Raw genomic sequence first — 20,486 nt, 5'->3', positions numbered from 1 at the left:
GAAGGGAACCACATGAGGGAGGAGGATGTATTTTCTGTAATGCACAGCGTTGAGATTGCCTGTAATGACAACAAGCTCAGTCCAATGATGCTGTGACCTTCTGCCCCAGACCGTGACAGACCCTCCACCTCCAAATCGATCCTGCTCCAGAGTATAGGCCTCGGTGTAACGCTCATTCCTACGACGATAATCGCGAATCCGACCATCACTCCTGATGAGACACAACCGCGACTCGTCAGTGAAGAGCACTTTTTGCCAGTCCTGTCTGGTCCAGCGACGATGGGTTTGTGCCCATAGGCGACGTTGTTGCCGGTGATGTCTGGTGAGGACCTGCCTAACAACAGGCCTACAAGCCCTCAGTCCAATCTCTCTCAGCCTATTGCAGACAGTCTGAGCACTGATGGAGGGATTGTGCGTTCCTGGTTTAACTCGGGCAGTTGTTGTCATCCTGTACCTGTCCCGCAGGTGTGATGTTTGGATGTACTGATCCTGTGCAGGTGTTGTTACACATGGTCTGCCACTATGAGGACGGTCAGCTGTCCGCCCTGTCTCCCTGTAGCGCTGTCTTAGGCATCTCACAGTACAGACATTGCAATTTATTTCCCTGGACACATCTGCAGTCTTCATGCCTCCTTGCAGCATGCCTAAGGCACATTCACGCAGATGAGCAGGGACCCTGGGCATTTTTCTTTTGGTGTTTTTTAGAGTCAGTATAAAGGCCTCTTTAGTGTCCTAAGTTTTCATAACTGTGACCTTAATTGGCTACCTTTAGTAAGCTGTAAGTGTCTTAACGACCGTTCCACAGGTGCATGTTCATCAATTGTTTATGTTTCATTGAACAAGCAAGGGAAACAGTGTTTAAACCCTTTACAATGAAGATCTGTGAAGTTATTTGGATTTTTACAAATTATCTTTGAAAGACAGGGTCCTGAAAAAGGGACGTTTCTTTTTTTGCTGAGTTTAGTAATCATGTAACTATACTGTGTTTTGCAGTAGCTTTGTGGTAGTTGAACTCAATTCTCATGCAGGTATTGTTTCTGCCAAGCAAACATGTTCACATTAGCCAATGCAGGCTAAAATATTGGCCCCATGTCGGCTGCCAAAATTGGGTTAATGCTCATTGGCGCCACGGCCCCCGAGGCATTTTCCCAGGGGTACATTCAGTTCGATTAAACATTTGGTACTTTGCGTAATGGCTTGTACTGAACAACGCGTTTCCCCAAAACATTTTTCAAATGTTCTTAGACTTTTAGGTACGTTTGCTCCATATGGTGGGTGTGTCGGGATGTGGCTTGAAGCAATGAGTGATGTATTTAAAGGACAGTGGCCATGCTGACAGCGTTCCACAACCCACAACCCAACACCTCCCTATTTTTCAACTGGTTGTTCAGTACAGAACCCTTTGCATTTAATTGAATGTTGCATTACGTTTCTTCGTACTGAACATGGCACCGTGTAGGCAGCCCATATCCGGTTAAGGCAGCCCTCACTTTACCTGAAATAAGTCTTTATTTTTCCAGAAAACATGCCCACATTGGCACGACGTGGCCCCAAAGCAGGCTAAAATAATGGCCAGCGCAGGCTGCCCATATTGAGCTGATGAGCCTTTGATATTTTATAGGAATGTATTTATTTCAAATGTATTTATCACAAGTTAAAAGGTATTTAGGAAATTTGATACACCGTATCAGAAAGACAACCAAGTTGTTACTTTCATACATATATTTTTTCCAAGGGAAATTGTTAAGTTTCTCATATGTCACATGCACTACAACTGTTTGCAACCATGACCCCAGATATTCTAATGATACCCTGTCTCTAGCTGGGCTTGGTGTGGGCTAGCATGTGCTGGGCTTTGTGTGGGCTAGTCCGTGCTGGGCTTGATGCATGCTAGCCCCTGTTGGGCTTGGTGTGGGCTAGCATGTGCTGGGCTTTGTGTGGGCTAGTCCGTGCTGGGCTTGATGCATGCTAGCCCATGTTGGGCTTGGTGTGGGCTAGCCCATGTTGGGCTTGGTGTGGGCTAGCCCGTGTTGGGCTTGGTGTGGGCTAGCCCGTGTTGGGCTTGGTGTGGGCTGGCCCGTGTTGGGCTTGGTGTGGACTGGCCCGTGTTGGGCTTGGTGTGGACTGGCCCGTGTTGGGCTTGGTGTGGACTGGCCCGTGTCGGGCTTGGTGTGGACTGGCCCGTGTCGGGCTTGGTGTGGACTGGCCCGTGTCGGGCTTGGTGTGGACTGGCCCGTGTCGGGCTTGGTGTGGACTAGCCCGTGTCGGGCTTGGTGTGGACTAGCCCGTGTCGGGCTTGGTGTGGGCTAGCCCGTGTTGGGCTTGGTGTGGGCTAGCCCGTGTTGGGCTTGGTTTGAGCTTGGTGTGGTCTAGCTTGTGTTGAGCTTGGTGTGGGCTAGCCAGTGCTGGGCTTAGTGTGGGCTAGTCAATGCTGGGCTTAGTATGGGCTGGGTTTGGTGGGGCTTGACTGTGTTGGGATGGTATGGGCTAGCCTGTGTTGGGGTGTTGTAAGCTAGCACATGTTGGGCTTGGTGTGGGCTAGCCCATGTTGGGCTTGGTGTGGGCTAGCCCGTGTTGGGCTTGGTGTGGTCTAGCTCGTTTTGGGGTTGGTGTGGGCTAGCCAGTGCTGGGCTTAGTGTGGGCTGGTCAGTGCTGGGTTTGGTGGGGGCTTGGCTGTGTAGGGATGGTATGGGCTAGCCTGTGTTGGGATGTTGTAGGCTAGCACATGTTGGGGTGTTGTAGGTTAGCCGTGTTGGGTTGTTGTAGGTTAGCCGTGTTGGGTTGGTGTGGGCTGGCCCATGTTGGGCCTCGGCTCTGCGCTGGACCCTGTTGGGCTGGTGTAGGCTAGCCCGTGTTCGGCTTGGTGTGGGCTGGCCCATGTTGGGGTTGGTATGGGCCGGTGTACGCTAGCCCGTATTCGGCTTGGTGTGGACTGGCCCATGTTGGGCTTGATGTGGGCTGGTGTGGGCCGGTGTAGACTAGCCCATGTTGGGCTTGGTGTGGGCTGGTGTGGGCTGACCCATGTTGGGCTTGATGTGGGTTGGTGTGGCCGGTGTAGGCTAGTCCACACCAAGCCCAGCATGGGCTAGCCTGCCCCGGCCCACATCAACCCCAACATGGGCTAGTCAACACTGGCCCTCACCAACCCACATCAAGCCCAACATGGGATAGCCCGAGACTGAGTTCACCACCATGGCTGAAAGTATGCAGGTACAGTGGGGAGAACAAGTATTTGATACACTGCCGATTTTGCAGGTTTTCCTACTTACAAAGCATGTAGAGATCTGTAATTTTTATCATAGGTACACTTCAACTGTGAGAGCCGGAATCTAAAACAAAAATCCAGAAAATCACATTGTATGATTTTTAAGTAATTCATTTGCATTTTATTGCATGACATGAGTATTTGATACATCAGAAAAGCAGAACTTAATATTTGGTACAGAAACCTTTGTTTGCAATTACAGAGATCATACGTTTCCTGTAGTTCTTGACCAGGTTTGCACACACTGCAGCAGGGATTTTGGCCCACTCCTCCATACAGACCTTCTCCAGATCCTTCAGGTTTTGGGGCTGTCGCTGGGCAATACGTACTTTTAGCTCCCTCCAAAGATTTTCTATTGGGTTCAGGTCTGGAGACTGGCTAGGCCACTCCAGGACCTTGAGATGCAGGACCTTGACGGAGCCACTTCTTAGTTGCCCTGGCTGTGTGTTTCGGGTCGTTGTCATGCTGGAAGACCCAGCCACGACCCATCTTCAATGCTCTTACTGAGGGAAAGAGGTTGTGGCCAAGATCTCACGATACATGGCCCCATCCATCCTCCCCTCAATACGGTGCAGTCGTCCTGTCCCCTTTGCAGAAAAGCATCCCCAAAGAATGATGTTTCCACCTACATGCTTCAAAGTTGGGATGGTATTCTTGGGCTTGTACTCATCCTTCTTCCTCCAAACACAGCAAGTGGAGTTTAGACCAAAAAGCTCTATTTTTGTCTCATCACACCACATGACCTTTTCCCATTCCTCCTCTGGATCATCCAGATAGTCATTGGCAAACTTCAGATGGGCCTAGACATGCGCTGGCTTGAGCAGGGGGACCTTGCGTGCGCTGCAGGATTTTAATCCATGACAGTGTCTCTTCAAGTCATTGACCAGGTCCTGCCGTGTAGTTCTGGGCTGATCCCTCACCTTCCTCATGATCATTGATGCCCCACGAGGTGAGATATTGCATGGAGCCCCAGACCGAGGTTGATTGACCGTCATCTTGAACTTCTTCTATTTTCTAATAATTGCGCCAACAGTTGTTGCCTTTTCACCAAGCTGCTTGCCTATTGTCCTGTAGCCCATCCCAGCCTTTTGCAGGTCTACAATTTTATCCCTGATGTCCTTACACAGCTCTCTGGTCTTGGCCATTGTGAAGAGGTTGGAGTCTGTTTGATTGAGTGTGTGGACAGGTGTCTTTTATACAGGTAACGAGTTCAAACAGGTGCAGTTAATACAGGTAATGAGTGGAGAACAGGCGGGCTTCTTAAAGAAAAACTAACAGGTCTGTGAGAGTCGGAATTCTTACTGGTTGGTAGGTGATCAAATACTTATGTCATGCAATACAATGCAACTGAATTACTTAAAAATCACTCATTGTGATTTTCTGGATTTTTGTTTTAGATTCCGGCTCTCACAGTTGAAGTGTACCTATGATCAAAATTACAGACCTCTACATGCTTTGTAAGTTGGAAAACCTGCAAAATCGGCAGTGTATCAAACACTTGTTCTCCCCACTGTATATTGCACCCCCGTTCAAAATAACCTTTCACGAGAACAGGCTCCAGTTCATCCACAGAGAGCATAGGAGGCCGAATACCCACATGGGGCCAATGAGGTCAGGTTTGCTGGGTAACTACTGGAACTACACACTAGGCCTATTCTTTTTGCAAAAATAAAATATGGGTGAAGTAGGCAATAATTTGTCTTTTTCAGCATCAGACCTACTTAATTATCACTTGAAACATATTTTTTGTGTTTAATAGGCTTAATTTCACATTCTGTAATTATGATGTAACCCTATATTCAGTAGTTAATAGTCATCAACAATGGTCCTGGTTGGGTATACAAACAATGTAATTACAATGCCATCTTGTTACTTTTTAAAGGTAACTTTAGTTAAGTAAACTACATTTTTCTTAAGTGTCACTTTAGTGTAGCTTAACTTCTTCCAGTGTGAAGTTATTGGTAGCTTGGTAAACTATTTTCAGAGTAGCTTCCCCAACACTGTCAGTAAACATCATGTAACCTTTTGATTTCATGGCTTTAGCCAATGAGTCACTTCACTCTTGTCATTCTTGTCCATATATTATTTAATCAACAAATAGTTCCAAGGCAGAAATGTTAACTACATCCACTTAATTGACAAGGGCTTTGTCTCCACCTGTTGGTGACAATGTGTCTGTACACTACTGTGAATTTGAGCCACTGGTGGTGTGTGTGTGTGTGTGTGTGTGTGTGTGTGTGTGTGTGTGTGTGTGTGTGTGTGTGTGTGTGTGTGTGTGTGTGTGTGTGTGTGTGTGTGTGTGTGCGTGTATGTATATGTGTCCTCATAATTCACCCTTCCTATGGTCTCTTGTGCATGAACTGGAGCAGTGCTGAACAGTGCTGTGCCTGTTCGAGTGAAAGGTTATTTTGAACGGGAGTGCAATATACCTGCATACCTTCAGCAGTGATGGTGAACTCTGAGTCTCTTCTCCCCAATGACCTGAGCTGTCAGACCTTTCATTCTCTCTGTGTCAAGATGTCTATATCATTTTAACTGCCGACCTGAACATGGGTCGTGCTGGATTATAGTGAGGGTATAAATCAGCCCCAAAATCTCTCTCCTTCTCCTCCCAACCCCATTTCACCACCACCACCCTCCACTTCCACTTTAAACCAGCATGCCTCCTCTTTCAACCGCCATATTGCTTTCACCTACAGTATCCTGGGGTTTCAGATCAGTGCAGATGAAGAAGAGGAGACGAAGGGAGGTCACGTTAGTCTATTGAGATGCACCCAGTGTGTTCAATCATCTATGACTCATTGATGCCATGTTGATACACCACAAGTGAGGTTCTTGTAATTAATCAACCTCTCTGCTGCTCCTCTGTGCTTGGTCACGCTCTAACAACCCTCACTGCCATTGGACAATAACCCAAGAATGCGTTACAACTGTAGTACCACTGCTGTAGCCAAAACGGGCATTGACAACCGTGAAAATAAAATCTAAAGCTTCTAAAAGAAAATGCTGGCGTTTTGACCAAATCCTATCTCTATAAAGTTACTCCGTTACTATTTACAGATGTCAGGAATCTGGATGTATCTTGAAGTTTGTTAGATACACGCAGCAAGATGTAGTGCAGCAAGATGTAGAACTAATTAATGCAAATCCTAATTTGGTGGGAATACGTTGAACAACCTCAAATTGACACATTAAACATGTAAACACATTCAAAGCCGTCTACGTGTGGCGATATTGAAATCTGAAAAATTGCTCCTTTTTTTAAAGGATTGGTATGAAATCATTGTCTTATGGATATTCAATATTTGCAATACAAGGTCACTTTTGCATAAATGTATGCTATTGCATAAATGGAATTGGTGTGTCTTGTGTTTTCAAATTACCGAGGGATAATTGTTGATTAATTTTTGTGATTTATAATGCGTTATCCCTATCACCAAAGTTCTATAGATACAACCATAAATATTATGATTTCCTAGTTGTGCATTTCCTCTATAGTCATGCTATTTTACAAATAATATGCTAAAATAAAATGTTATACAAACTGAAAAACAGAACTGGGATGATGTTTTTACAACAGGACCTCAAAATAATGTCCTACTTTTATTTTCCCAACATTTACGGCAGATAAGAACAAAGGAACGGACCTTTTGGACGTTCACTATGAATTATGAATTATGCAAAGCATCTAGATATGGCCATGGTCTGCTTCTCATTCAATGCAGTATAATTCTTGTAAGAGGATACACGAGTAGATCATCCATAATATATTCCTAATTATACAGAATATCATAAAAACGCAGGCATATATAGGGACCGACATAATTTCTGTCTTCCCTTGTTTTTTTTCTTCATAATTTGCGGGGTATGAAGGAGGGGAGGGGGTATGGGTTCGTCCTGTCCTGAAAATAGCGAGACAAACCCTATTCATATGCGAAGCTGCTTCACTTCAGCAGGAGGAAGATTTGATATGCTTTACCGATGGCAAGAGCAATAAATTATGGCGCCTTTACAAGCTGCAGAGAGAGACGCACAGAGTCAGTCTGCATGCTGTTGGGGGGAAGAGGAGCGACGTACAAAGGGTGGGGGGTTGCATTTATATGATAGAGATGTAGAAATAACCCTTGAGAATCCCTAATAATTCAGTAGAAGTCAGACTGCAGTAATGTCCTATCTAATCCACATTTCATCTCACGTTTATACTGTTCTGGTAGTTATTGAGATTTGCTAATTTGCATTTCAAGCGTTATGATTCTGTAGGGGTGTATGTGCTAATTCAGACCATCAGGTGGCACTATCTTCTCAGTGGTCAGATATGGTCCTTAAAAATTCATTCTAAATTGCTTTTTTTCCCACTTTCACTTTCATTCTACTTAGTTGTATGAAACCCCTCACTTTTAACCGAATCTGAATATAAATGCTCAGCCTCAATCTATTTCGAAATACCCAGCTATAAACTATGCGTTAACGGGAAAAGCCAGGTGGCAGTTCATCCATCACAGCTCATCATTAGGATGGTTCATATTCATTGCTCATCAATAATCCAACATATTCATCCAGACATTCTCTCACACAGAGTGGACTACCAGGTATTCTACAGCACCGACAATGGCTGTATCCATCCGTTATGCATGACTCAAATCGTTAAATAAATTAGAATAAAAAATAAATAATGCATGATTCAATCATACACATAATGTACTGGACGCAGAGAATTGAGCTGTCCGGTCATGATTGTCCAGATTTGAGATCTTTAAAACAATTTCAGTTTGATTTATATGAATATTGCCAATTCTCCTAGTCACATGGGGTTGTGAGGGAAGTGGGTTTTAAATATACTTTCCTGTAGCTTGTGAATGACAAACCTGCTCACTAGAGTGGAAGATTGTACCCCCTCAAGGTGCCGTTGACAATTTCAACTTTTGAAATATACACCTTGATTTTTGAAGAGTATGACTTCAATACTTGAAATACCTGAATTGAATAAATGCATTTCCTGCCACCGAAATCATCCAGAGATGATCCTTTCCCCCTCTAATTGGGTCAAGGGGAAGCTCTTAGTGTCTTAGTGTCTGCAGTCAGATCAGCTGAACCAGTGTCAAAACTTCAACCAGCAACTTTGGCTTCTGTAGGTATGTAGGCTATCTCACAGCTCTCCACAGTGCCAGCTGACATCAAAGGGTGAGAATTTCACACTAAAGTCAAACACTGCACAAGGTCGCTACTCACTACGTAGCTTCATGCAAGTCATTGTAAATTAGAGACATAATTCAATGAATGTATAAAAACCGTAGAAAAGTCACACTAATCATGTTTTCACAACAGTGGGCACTATTGGTCATTGGGCAGCCATTTTGGGGGTTGTGAGACCCCTCTTTCTCAAACCCACCAGCATAGACGTGATAAAAAGTCTAATAGGTCTCCATTGTGGGGAAGTTGGAGGCTCTGAGAGGGTTTTACGGGCTGACGGCTGTTGTCCACACGGATGCCGATAAACCCACACTCAGATGTGTAGAGTTTCCCAACCAGCTTAGTGTGTGTTTGTGTCTGCGCATCTGTAGACGTGCGTGTATGCTTGTGCGTGTGTGTCGAAGAGAGAGAGAGGTGGAGTGGTTGATGGAGATTGAGGAGATATGGTGAATGTCTGATTATGGGGGGTTGGGAAAGAGGGGGGTGTTTTGATTATGGTCATGTGGTGAGGTGTTGGGTTGTGGACTATAGGTGTGTGTGTGTGTGTGTGTGTGTGTGTGTGTGTGTGTGTGTGTGTGTGTGTGTGTGTGTGTGTGTGTGTGTGTGTGTGTGTGTGTGTGTGTGTGTTAGAGGTGGGGGGGCTGAGACAGCTGCAGCTAGGGGAACTTTTCCTATAATCGAAAAGGGGGAGATGGGTCTCACATGGGGCCATGGTGTCGAGTTTCCATCAGGCCCACCCTGGTCGCCATACACATGGGCAGGACGGACTGAGGCCAGAGGCTGGGAGGCCTGGAAACATGGGCCAAAACCCCTGTGTTTCCTGCTGGACCTATATACCCGAAGGCTAAGCCAAGCTGCGAGACTAGAATACCAGACAGCTGACATCAGTGTGTGTGTGTGTGTGTGTGTGTGTGTGTGTGTGTGTGTGTGTGTGTGAGTAAAAAAGGGGAGCGAAAAATAGTGATTACCCGTCATTGCCAATAAAGACGCAACCTTCAATTATGAGATGGCACGCGACAGAACCATAAATATTTTAATCATTAGCCTATTGGGTTGGAATGAAAGCCTTAATTGGTTCTGGTTGAAACTAAAGCCTCCATTGGTTGAATTAGAAGCCTCCACTGGTCCTTCCATGATGGCCACTATGACTGTTTTAATTACCAATACAATACGGCCCATCCCTCATGAGCCCACATGACAGCTGTACGATAAACAGAATACAGCGGCAATACGGTTGTGAGCTGTGTCCAATTTTGGCCAGAAACGTTTGAGGCTCGTTCACTGTGAGCACTCTGCTGCTGCGATGACGTACACATGATTTTCATGACAATGCAGTAAACGGAGGACGAAAAACGACGTAACACTGACCCACCACAGCAAAACAGTTAGGTAGTGAGGTAATCTGTCGGTGAGGTCAAAGGGCAGCCGTGCTTGAAGCCTGCCACCTGAGCCCACAGCGCAGATGGAGACAGCAGAGGATGTTGGTAGGCGGAGCATAGGGTATTGATTGCGATATGTTGTAACCAATGGCAGTGGGCATCAACTTATGAAGCCATCTCTGGGGTTTTTTATCCCCTAAAGCAAAATATAAAACATTTTTCAAATATCACAGAAAATAATGATTACACTTATCCATATCACAATATATGGCAGTAGTGCCAAGCAATTTGATCATGTGTACATTAATGATTTTAATTCCTTCTCAACAGAATAACCATCTCAATGTGTCGTAAGCAATGTAAAACTATGGTTGGGACTTTGTCGCGATGGAACTATACTGAGCAAAAATATAAATGCAACATGTAATGTGTTGGTCCCATGTTTCATGAGCTGAAATAAAAGATCCCAGAAATGTTCAATACGCACAAAAATATTATTTCTCTAAAATGTTCTGCACAAATTTGTTTACATCCCTGTTATCAAATCAAATCAAATCAAATTTTATTTGTCACATACACATGGTTAGCAGATGTTAATGCGAGTGTAGCGGAATGCTTGTGCTTCTAGTTCCGACAATGCAGTAATAACCAACAAGTAATCTAACTAACCATTCCTAAACTACTGTCTTATACACAGTGTAAGGGGATAAAGAATATGTACATAAGGATATATGAATGAGTGATGGTACAGAGCAGCATAGGCAAGATACAGTAGATGGTATCGAGTACAGTATATACATATGAGATGAGTATGTAAACAAAGTGGCATAGTTAAAGTGGCTAGTGATACATGTATTACATAAGGATGCAGTCGATGATATAGAGTACAGTATATACGTATGCATATGAGATGAATAATGTAGGGTAAGTAACATTATATAAGGTAGCATTGTTTAAAGTGGCTAGTGATATATTTACATCATTTCCCATCAATTCCCATTATTAAAGTGGCTGGAGTTGAGTCAGTGTCAGTGTGTTGGCAGCAGCCACTCAATGTTAGTGGTGGCTGTTTAACAGTCTGATGGCCTTGAGATAGAAGCTGTTTTTCAGTCTCTCGGTCCCAGCTTTGATGCACCTGTACTGACCTCGCCTTCTGGATGATAGCGGGGTGAACAGGCAGTGGCTCGGGTGGTTGGTGTCCTTGATGATCTTTATGGCCTTCCTGTAACATCGGGTGGTGTAGGTGTCCTGGAGGGCAGGTAGTTTGCCCCCGGTGATGCGTTGTGCAGACCTCACTACCCTCTGGAGAGCCTTACGGTTGAGGGCGGAGCAGTTGCCGTACCAGGCGGTGATACAGCCCGCCAGGATGCTCTCGATTGTGCATCTGTAGAAGTTTGTGAGTGCTTTTGGTGACAAGCCAAATTTCTTCAGCCTCCTGAGGTTGAAGAGGCGCTGCTGCGCCTTCTTCACGATGCTGTCTGTGTGAGTGGACCAATTCAGTTTGTCTGTGATGTGTATGCCGAGGAACTTAAAACTTGCTACTCTCTCCACTACTGTTCCATCGATGTGGATAGGGGGGTGTTCCCTCTGCTGTTTCCTGAAGTCCACAATCATCTCCTTAGTTTTGTTGATGTTGAGTGTGAGGTTATTTTCCTGACACCACACTCCGAGGGCCCTCACCTCCTCCCTGTAGGCCGTCTCGTCGTTGTTGGTAATCAAGCCTACCACTGTTGTGTCGTCCGCAAACTTGATGATTGAGTTGGAGGCGTGTGTGGCCACGCAGTCCTAATCCAGGCACTTGTCATCTCCCGTCTGGATTACTGCAACTCGCTGTTGGCTGGGCTCCCTGCCTGTGCCATTAAACCCCTACAACTCATCCAGAATGCCGCAGCCCGTCTGGTGTTCAACCTTCCCAAGTTCTCTCACGTCACTCCGCTCCTCCGCTCTCTCCACTGGCTTCCAGTTGAAGCTCGCATCCGCTACAAGACCATGGTGCTTGCCTATGGAGCTGTGAGGGGAACGGCACCGCAGTACCTCCAGGCTCTGATCAGGCCCTACACCCAAACAAGGGCACTGCGTTCATCCACCTCTGGCCTGCTCGCCTCCCTACCACTGAGGAAGTACAGTTCCCGCTCAGCCCAGTCAAAACTGTTCGCTGCTCTGGCCCCCCAATGGTGGAACAAACTCCCTCACGACGCCAGGACAGCAGAGTCAATCACCACCTTCCGGAGACACCTGAAACCCCACCTCTTCAAGGAATACCTAGGATAGGATAAGTAATCCTTCTCACCCCCCCCTTAAATGATTTAGATGCACTATTGTAAGTAATGTAAATGTAAGTGGCTGTTCCACTGGATGTCAGAAGGTGAATTCACCAATTTGTAAGTCGCTCTGGATAAGAGCGTCTGCTAAATGACTTACATGTAAATGTAAATGAACAGGGAGTACAGGAGAGGGCTCAGAACGCACCCTTGTGGGGCCCCAGTGTTGAGGATCAGCGGGGAGGAGATGTTGTTACCTACCCTCACCACCTGGGGGCGGCCCATCAGGAAGTCCAGTACCCAGTTGCACAGGGCGAGGTCGAGACCCAGGGTCTCGAGCTTGATGACGAGCTTGGAGGGTACTATGGTGTTAGTGAGCATTTCTCATTTGCCAAGATAATCCATCCACCTGACAGATGTGGAATACCAAGAAGCTGATTAAACAGCATGATCGTTACACATTTGCATCTTGTGCTGTGGACAATAAAAGACCACTCTAAAATGTGCCGTTTTGTCACACAACACAATGCCACAGATGTCTCAAGTTTTGAGGGAGCGTGCAATCGGCATGCTGATTGCAGGAATGTTCACCAGAGCTGTTACCATTTAATGTACATTTCTCTACCATAAGCCACCTCCAACGTCATTTTAGAGAATTTGGCTGTACGTCCAACCGGCCTCACAACCGCAGACCATGTGTAACCACGCTAGCCCAGGACCTCCACACCTGGCTTCTTCACCTGTAGGATCGTGTGAGACCAGCCACCCGGACAGCTGACGAAACTGAGGAGTAATTCCTGTCTGTTATAACGCCCTTTTGTTGGGAGGAATAATTCTGATTGGCTGGTCCTGGCTCCCCAGTGGGTGGTCCTGTGCCCTCCCAGGCCCACCATTGGCTGCCCAGTCATGTGAAATTCATAGATTAGGGCCTAATGAATATATTTCAATTGACTGATTTCCTTATATGAACTGTAACTCTGTAAAATTGTTGAAATTGTCGCACGTCGCATTTATATTTTTGTTCCTCATAATTGACCCAAAATGAATTGGTTTCCCATAATTATTTTGAACGGTAACCAATTCAACTGCCACTGTATGTTGTTTCCTCCCATACCCCTACTCCAATTTAACCCCTTAACCCTCCATGAACTGACTGAGAATCTGCTAAGAGCCTCAGTAAACACTGCAGGATCTCCGAGGCCTGTAGCCACAGCCGTAGCAGCTCAACATCCCCTGAGGTCTTGGAAAAAGTGGGCCTGGCTGTCAAAATGGTTATCAGTTGCTTGTGTCAAAGGGCCTTCTTGGTTAGGGCTGAAGTCGCTAATAAATTGCAAGACGTTGGGAGGGAGTAGGGGAGTGGCGGTGTACTGAATCACATGCAAACTCTTTAAAGACCACAACAAGCTCCCTCCCTCCCTACCCCGAGCACCTCCCCTCACCACCCCTATGCCGCGCACCATCAACAATATGTCTTGACTGTGGAAAGTGTAAAATCAATATACTCTTAACAGGCGACTGAAGATTATTTCTCTGGGCACGGGCTGTGACAAACGAGAGCATGCTAATTGATTAGTGCTCTGAAACGGAGCAATCTCTCAGCAGGTTGATATTAAAACGCAGTGTGTCCGACTGGCCCGATGACCACCGGCATTGTGTTTGTAACACCACACAAACACAGAACAGGGACCCTGAGCCCAACAATTGACCATTCATCCACTGGGTGAATGAATGGATGCTTATTGTGCCCATTCACTGTGAATGAAAAACCCTGTTGACTACTCTGCCGATTCTACAGAAGGGTTATGATTGTCATTATGACTAACTGCTGACTGCTGATGCGCCGCTGGTTTAATTGGCTGGCTGAGTGAGGAAATGATATTAGAACCAACTCTCGAGGCTATGTTCTACACAATACCAAAGAGCACGAATCTGCTTCATCAGGCCTTTATAGGGAAGGTTGTAGATCTATAGATTTTAGATCTAGTTTTTTAACACTGTCACAAAGTGTCACAACTTCAAAATATAGACTTTCAGATTTTTCCATGATTTCATGCGTTTTCATGCATTTTCAAGTGGGATTTGTACAGACCTTGATGGACAATGGTGTGGACACTGACCAGCTTTGAGAGGTGGGATACGTGGAGGTTGGTGGGTGGATGAGGGGGAGGGTAGGGGTCCAGGGTTCTCTCTTTCCCACTGACCATCTGCTGGTGGCGTGGCTTTAGACAAGTAAAACGGAAGAGAGGTGGTGCCACAGCTGCCTCTGACAAAGACAGTCATTAAGTTATAATGTTCACAAAATACACAGTACACAACTGTCCAAAGACAAGCACTGAACTACCACAAAACAACTGGAGCAATTTGTTACTACATTTATTCAGCAGAGGCAAGGGAGGGGAGCTTCTAGTAGACAATGGCAGGCACACGCATTACTGTGAGGCATGGGGGGTGGGGGGGGGGGTTACCGTAGCTACAACCAAAGCCACCCTCCACACACACACACACACACACACACACACACACACACACACACACACACACACACACTGCACACCTCCTAAGCATTCTTTCCAACAATAACACGGTAATAATGACCACCATCAGAGCGATCGATAGGTGCAGAGTCTGTAGACGGATGAGTCTTTTGAAATTCCCCCACCTCCTAACCACACCATTGTCTCCCAGTGTCAGAAGCATCACACTGGGCCCTGCATGGCGAGAGAGAGGAGAGGAGCGGCCCTTTAGCTGCTAGCTGTTTTAATAGGATTAAAGGGACGTAGTAGTAGGCGCGGCCTGTCGCCGGAGCACATTATTATACATTCAGCCTTTCTGTGCTGCCTGCACGGGCGGACGGACGGAGAAAGATGGATGGCCCAACTCACGTGGCAATTAATAATGTTTTTACAAGAGCGATGGAGCCGTGCAGTTACGGCCACAGAGGCACTCGACGGATCTGCAGGGGTATTGAAATGTGCAGGTGAATTGATTGGTCCATCAGATTTCCTGTAGAAATCATTTGGATTAATTGAATGCGTAAAAGGTTGGGGGGGGGGCATCTGATTTATAGGCCCTGTTCAGGGCGAAGAAGGAAAATGGCCGCCCAACAGCTAGATATCTGACAGGGTCAGTCAGAGGAGAGTACTGATGGGGGAAGGAAGTAGACTCTAGTGGCTATGTCATGTAGGCTGATAAAGAAGCCATCCCCATAGTTCAGACAATGGGTGTACTGTAAACCCAGCCAAGCAGTCAGTCACTCAAAGAGCATATGTGTGGCTGAAACAGCACTGACGCAAAGCAGTCCATCCATAGCAGGCCCACCCATTGAGCAGCCACCACCCACCACCCAATGGTTCCAACTGGGGCCTTGGCCAACTCATAGAAGAAACAGCTGGTGTAGGCTACACTCACACCACCTGCTCCCTTGGGGTGTTAATATGTTACTATGATACTGAACATGTATTTAATACATTTTATTTGACCTTAATTTAACTAGGCAAGTCAGTTAAGAACAAATCCTTATTTACAATGGTGGCCTACCATGAAAAAGTCCACTCTCTGCTAGCTGTTGTGTCCAAATGTATCTCTCCAAACGCTCTGGGTGAACCAAGATTATGTCTAAACTACCAAACTACCGTGCTTTACGGGGATATAGCAGGAGAGCGCCCATCCGTCCCCATTCTGAGATCCAATGTCACAACTCACATCCATATACAGTAAGTAGGCTTACTAGGTCTTAGGAAGGAAAAGGTGAGACTGATCCAGGGAGCATAATGTGCACGGTGGACTGAATGATACTCTTTATCTTGATTTTTTTTAGGTTAATCATGGTCTTCAGTCTGGTCAACCAGGGCTGGGGTCAAATTGAAGGCAGTCAATTCAGGAAGTAAACTTGACCAGTTGAATAGGTAGACTCATAGAGAATATAGAAATTGATCTGATGCATTAGCCTACACCTTAGCGACAGATTGTTACACCGGATAATGTAATTTGTCCCCAGTATTTTAGAATGTCAATAGTAACCAATACTACGAGGTTTCTGGTTGACAGCGCGTGTAAAAAAAAGAAGCTATTTGGCGCCTTGATCAAAAAGCCTATCGGGTCATAAAGCTTATAAGCCAATCAAATGACGACGTTCCTTCGGTCTCGAGGGTTATCCCAGCAGACCTGTGAAGACGAATAATTCGGGCCAGACATGATTTAAGTAAGAAAATATTTCATATTAAATGCTAACGACAGACAGGCAATAATGACTAGCTAGAATGGGCTTAAGTTGAAGTTGGTCCACAGTGGCACAGTTTGATGTGCACCTTGAAATGAGAAACGGTGTTACGTATGCCAGCTACTGTCTACTGTAGGCTAGCTATAGAGTTGTGCCCTCACGTTTCCCACATGACAGTTTGTCTGTGACTTAGACGGAATTTCAAAGATGAGCTAGCTAATGTCATGCATTTTATGGTTGTAGAGTAGCTTACTGATATGAGTAGGCTATGGTTCTGACAATCTGACAGAATCGTTCTGTCTTTTTGGGACAGAGTAGGCGTACACCTGACACATGTAAAGAACAGCTGCGTTATAATTCTGTTTTGCCCCAACTGTTCCACGGTGAGAGCGGAAGTGTGGTACGTGACCAGTGGTCATATTTGCGCAGTGCTGTAAGGATTGCTAGGTAGGCTATCAGTTACACACACACACTTTTCCACATCTCAGTTTATGCTTTTAGTCTGAGGGCTGTTGTTACCTTACCTGGGTTCAAACAGACCATCCATCGAACCAGAGGAATAAGGACCAGACATCTCAGGTGGTTATGTTGCTATGGTTGCCAGCCAGGTTGTGTGTGTCCCAGTCTACCCATAATGTCTCAGCTCCCATCCATCTGCATGGCGGCCAGTTACCTACCTGGGACTTTTATAGTAACCCTTTTGGTTAACCTCAGTGCTTTGATGAGCCCACACTCATAATCTGAGCTATTTAATGTCTGCCCTACTTACCTCAGGTGTCCCTGTGGTTAGCCATGTGGGTACTCCTCACTGTTTACATTCAATGGGGTGTTGGTTAGTAGAATACATCATCTCTACTATTCTACTCCTGGAGGTGAATGTGTTTACTATTGCTATGCTGATATGTTGCCCAGAAGCGGACTCTGTGTCTGGAGCCAGTTGACATTGACACAGCAGTTAAAACTGGTAGCAGAGATGTGGTTGTTCAGTGTTTATTTTGGTAGTTTGTGGTAATGATTCATTCCCAGAACACCCACAATGCTTTTAATTCAAAGCACATGCAATTTCCTACTTTCTCAAATGGGAGCCAACTAATATTTTATATTGGTCTTGAATGTAAATATTTTGGAACGAATGCTGAATTTTTGAATGAATGCCGAACTTTGATTCAAACTTTTGACTGGTACTGTTAAAATGCAGTACCAGTCAAAAGTTTGGACACACCTACTCATTCCAGGGTTTTTCTTTATTTGTACAATTTTCTACATTGTAGAATAATAGTGAAGACAAACAAAACTATGAAATAACACATGGAATCATGTAGTAACCAAAATATTGTTCAACAAATCTAAATATATTTTATATTTGAGATTCTTCAAAGTAGCAATGCTTTGCCTGGATGACAGGTTTGCACACTCTTGGCATTCTCTTAACTGGCTTCATGAGGTAGTCACCTGGAATGCATTTCAATGAAGAGGTGTGCCTTGTTAAAAGTTAATTTGTGGACTTTCTTTCCTTAATGCGTTTGAGCCAATTAGTTGTGTTGTGACCAGGTAGGGGTGGGATACAGAAGATAGCCCTATTTGGTAAAAAAAAATATTTGTTTAACAAATTTTTGGTTACTACATGATTCCATATGTGTTATTTCATATGTTTGATATCTTCACTATTATTCTACAATGTAGAAAAATAGTTTAAAAAAAGATAAAATCCCTGGAATGAGTAGGTGTGTCCAAACATTTGACTGGTAATGTATATATACCTATAGATTGATAATTAAATAATGTTTTGCTTCCTCTTGCATTCAATAGGATGAGGCCTAGACGAGGAGACGTCTCCATCATCATAATGTGACTCCCCTGGGACCAGCAAGGCACAGGGTGGCTAGCTGGGACCAGAGCCCAACACTCCACATGTATCTCCACTAGTGGCACTCATCAGGAAGAAGCGGTACCTCAAGGCTTCATTTTCTTCCTAATCCAATTGTGATTGTACGCATGTGGTCAAACACGCATGTACACACACACACACACACACACACACACACACACACACACACACACACACACACACACACACACACACACACACACACACACACACACACACACACACACACACACACACACACACACACACACACACACACACACACACTACTTATGTCATAAATGTGGCAGTGCTGGCAGCCCATTTGGATCCCAAGGGGCAGCCTGAGCCTCGTCTGAGGGGATGCTGGGAGGAATGTATTAGGGGGTTGGCAGGGAGGGATGTGGCACAGGGGGGTGGGGCCTGGAGGCAGCATCGGGCGTGTTACGAGCAGCTGCCTGTCTGTAAAGACAGTGGGCGATGCTGCAGCAGCCAGGAGCACAGCTCTCCGGTTACAGTACCTGTCCATAAAACCAGGCCCCTCGTCCCCCTCTTTCCCCTCCAGAGGCCCCCCAAGGTCCCTCGGCACAACCTACAAATCGCACAGGCGACGAAAGCTGCGGCTATGGGGCCACAATCCCACAAACAAGGGGTTATTTTTGAGGTCTGCTGCCCGACATTGAGGGTCAGAGATCCAAATAGGATTGGGTGCTGCCGGGTGGTACGGGTGGGTGAGTAGGGGTGTCTGGTGGTGGTGCCAAATAGAGAGACCCCAGAGTGAGCTGGGATCCTAAAAGCAACGACCAGAAATCAATGACCATCCCATGTATTGGTTTATGTTATTATTGCATACCAAATACTGTTATAAACATTTAGTATTTCTATATACATTGATGATACTGATAATAATGACAAAAATTGTGTTGGTAGTTAAAATAATGTCATGTATAAGCAGGCAACGTGTTTTTTACCCAGACCCTGGTTGTCAACATTGTACCCACCATAGCACACCACCCAGTTGATCTCCTTGTTAAAATATCTTGCATACTGTATGACATTCAGGAGCCGATGAAGGACCGAGAGAGCAGAGTTAAGTCCGGATTCCTTGTGTAGTCCCCGTGAAGGACAGTTAATGGCGGATTTCTTTACTGCACAGTTTGGCACACCCCTTTTTATTTTTTTTACTGGGAGAGGAGAAGGCTTAACAGTTCAGAAACTAGTAATAAGCGCCATGTGAACTATACAGGTCCTTAAAATGAGCTCTCAGATGCTGTTTACAAGACCGGTACCTTTTAAGAGTCTGTCTTTTCCAACGGCGGAAAGTCAAATTGCCCTCCTCTTAATTATTGTCAGGGTGCATGATTTTTATGAGGACCAGTCACAATGCGATACACCTGACAATTTAATTTAGACTCTTATTAAAAGAGAGCGGTTGGTTCTGTCCATTTTATTTATTTATTTTCGTTGTCATTTATGTATTTGTTTGTTTATTTATGTTTTTGTTTATGTATATACAAATACGAGGTTGACATTTGGGGACGCTGATAACATGATTGTGGCTTTGCGGTTTAGCAGCCTCTAGCACTTCTTACTATGAGGTGTGAGCTTTGGCAGTGTGGGCGAGCATCGTGCTCCGTAGACCAGTAGCCAGTAGGTGGTGGTAGTAACACTAGAATGAATCAGACTCCTGTATTGGCCAATGATGTGTATGTCTAGGATCTTGGCTCAGTAACCAGGGGAAGGGAGAGGGGGAGAATTGGATGGAGGGGCCTTTGGTGCACTGTGTTTCCTGTTAGTAGGCACTGGGGAACTCAAGCCTTTACAGAAATGACATGCTGCTGACACAGAGCTTCCCGGGAGCAGCTCAGTATAGCTGGATCTTATTATAAAAGCTTGGGTAGCAATGTGTTTGACTTGAAGCACAATATACAATCAATTTAGAAAGCCATCCCAATGAAACCGTATGTTCATGGAACCATCATTGTTATTACAAGGATTTATAGTCAGTGCAGTACATCCCACTCAAATCTGGATGTTGGGAGAAAATATTTCAATATCGTAAATGGAAATGCAGTTAAACTTGGTGCTAGCCGGGCGCTGTTTAGTCATGGATGGTCAGTGTTTAGTCAGGGATGGTCAGTGTCTAGTCAGGGATGGTCTGTGTTTAGTCAGGGATGGTCAGTGTTTAGTCAGAATGCACCTATCTTTCCCTCTGTCTGTCTGTTTCTTCTCTTTCAGATGACTGTGGATCAACCTGACCAAATCAAATTTCGAGAGCGGTGAGTACCTCCCTCCCTTCCTCCCG

The sequence above is a fragment of the Oncorhynchus masou genome, chromosome 14, assembly GCF_036934945.1.
Source record: "Oncorhynchus masou masou isolate Uvic2021 chromosome 14, UVic_Omas_1.1, whole genome shotgun sequence".
Lineage (NCBI taxonomy): Eukaryota > Metazoa > Chordata > Actinopteri > Salmoniformes > Salmonidae > Oncorhynchus > Oncorhynchus masou.
This window is presented reverse-complemented; position numbering follows the sequence as displayed.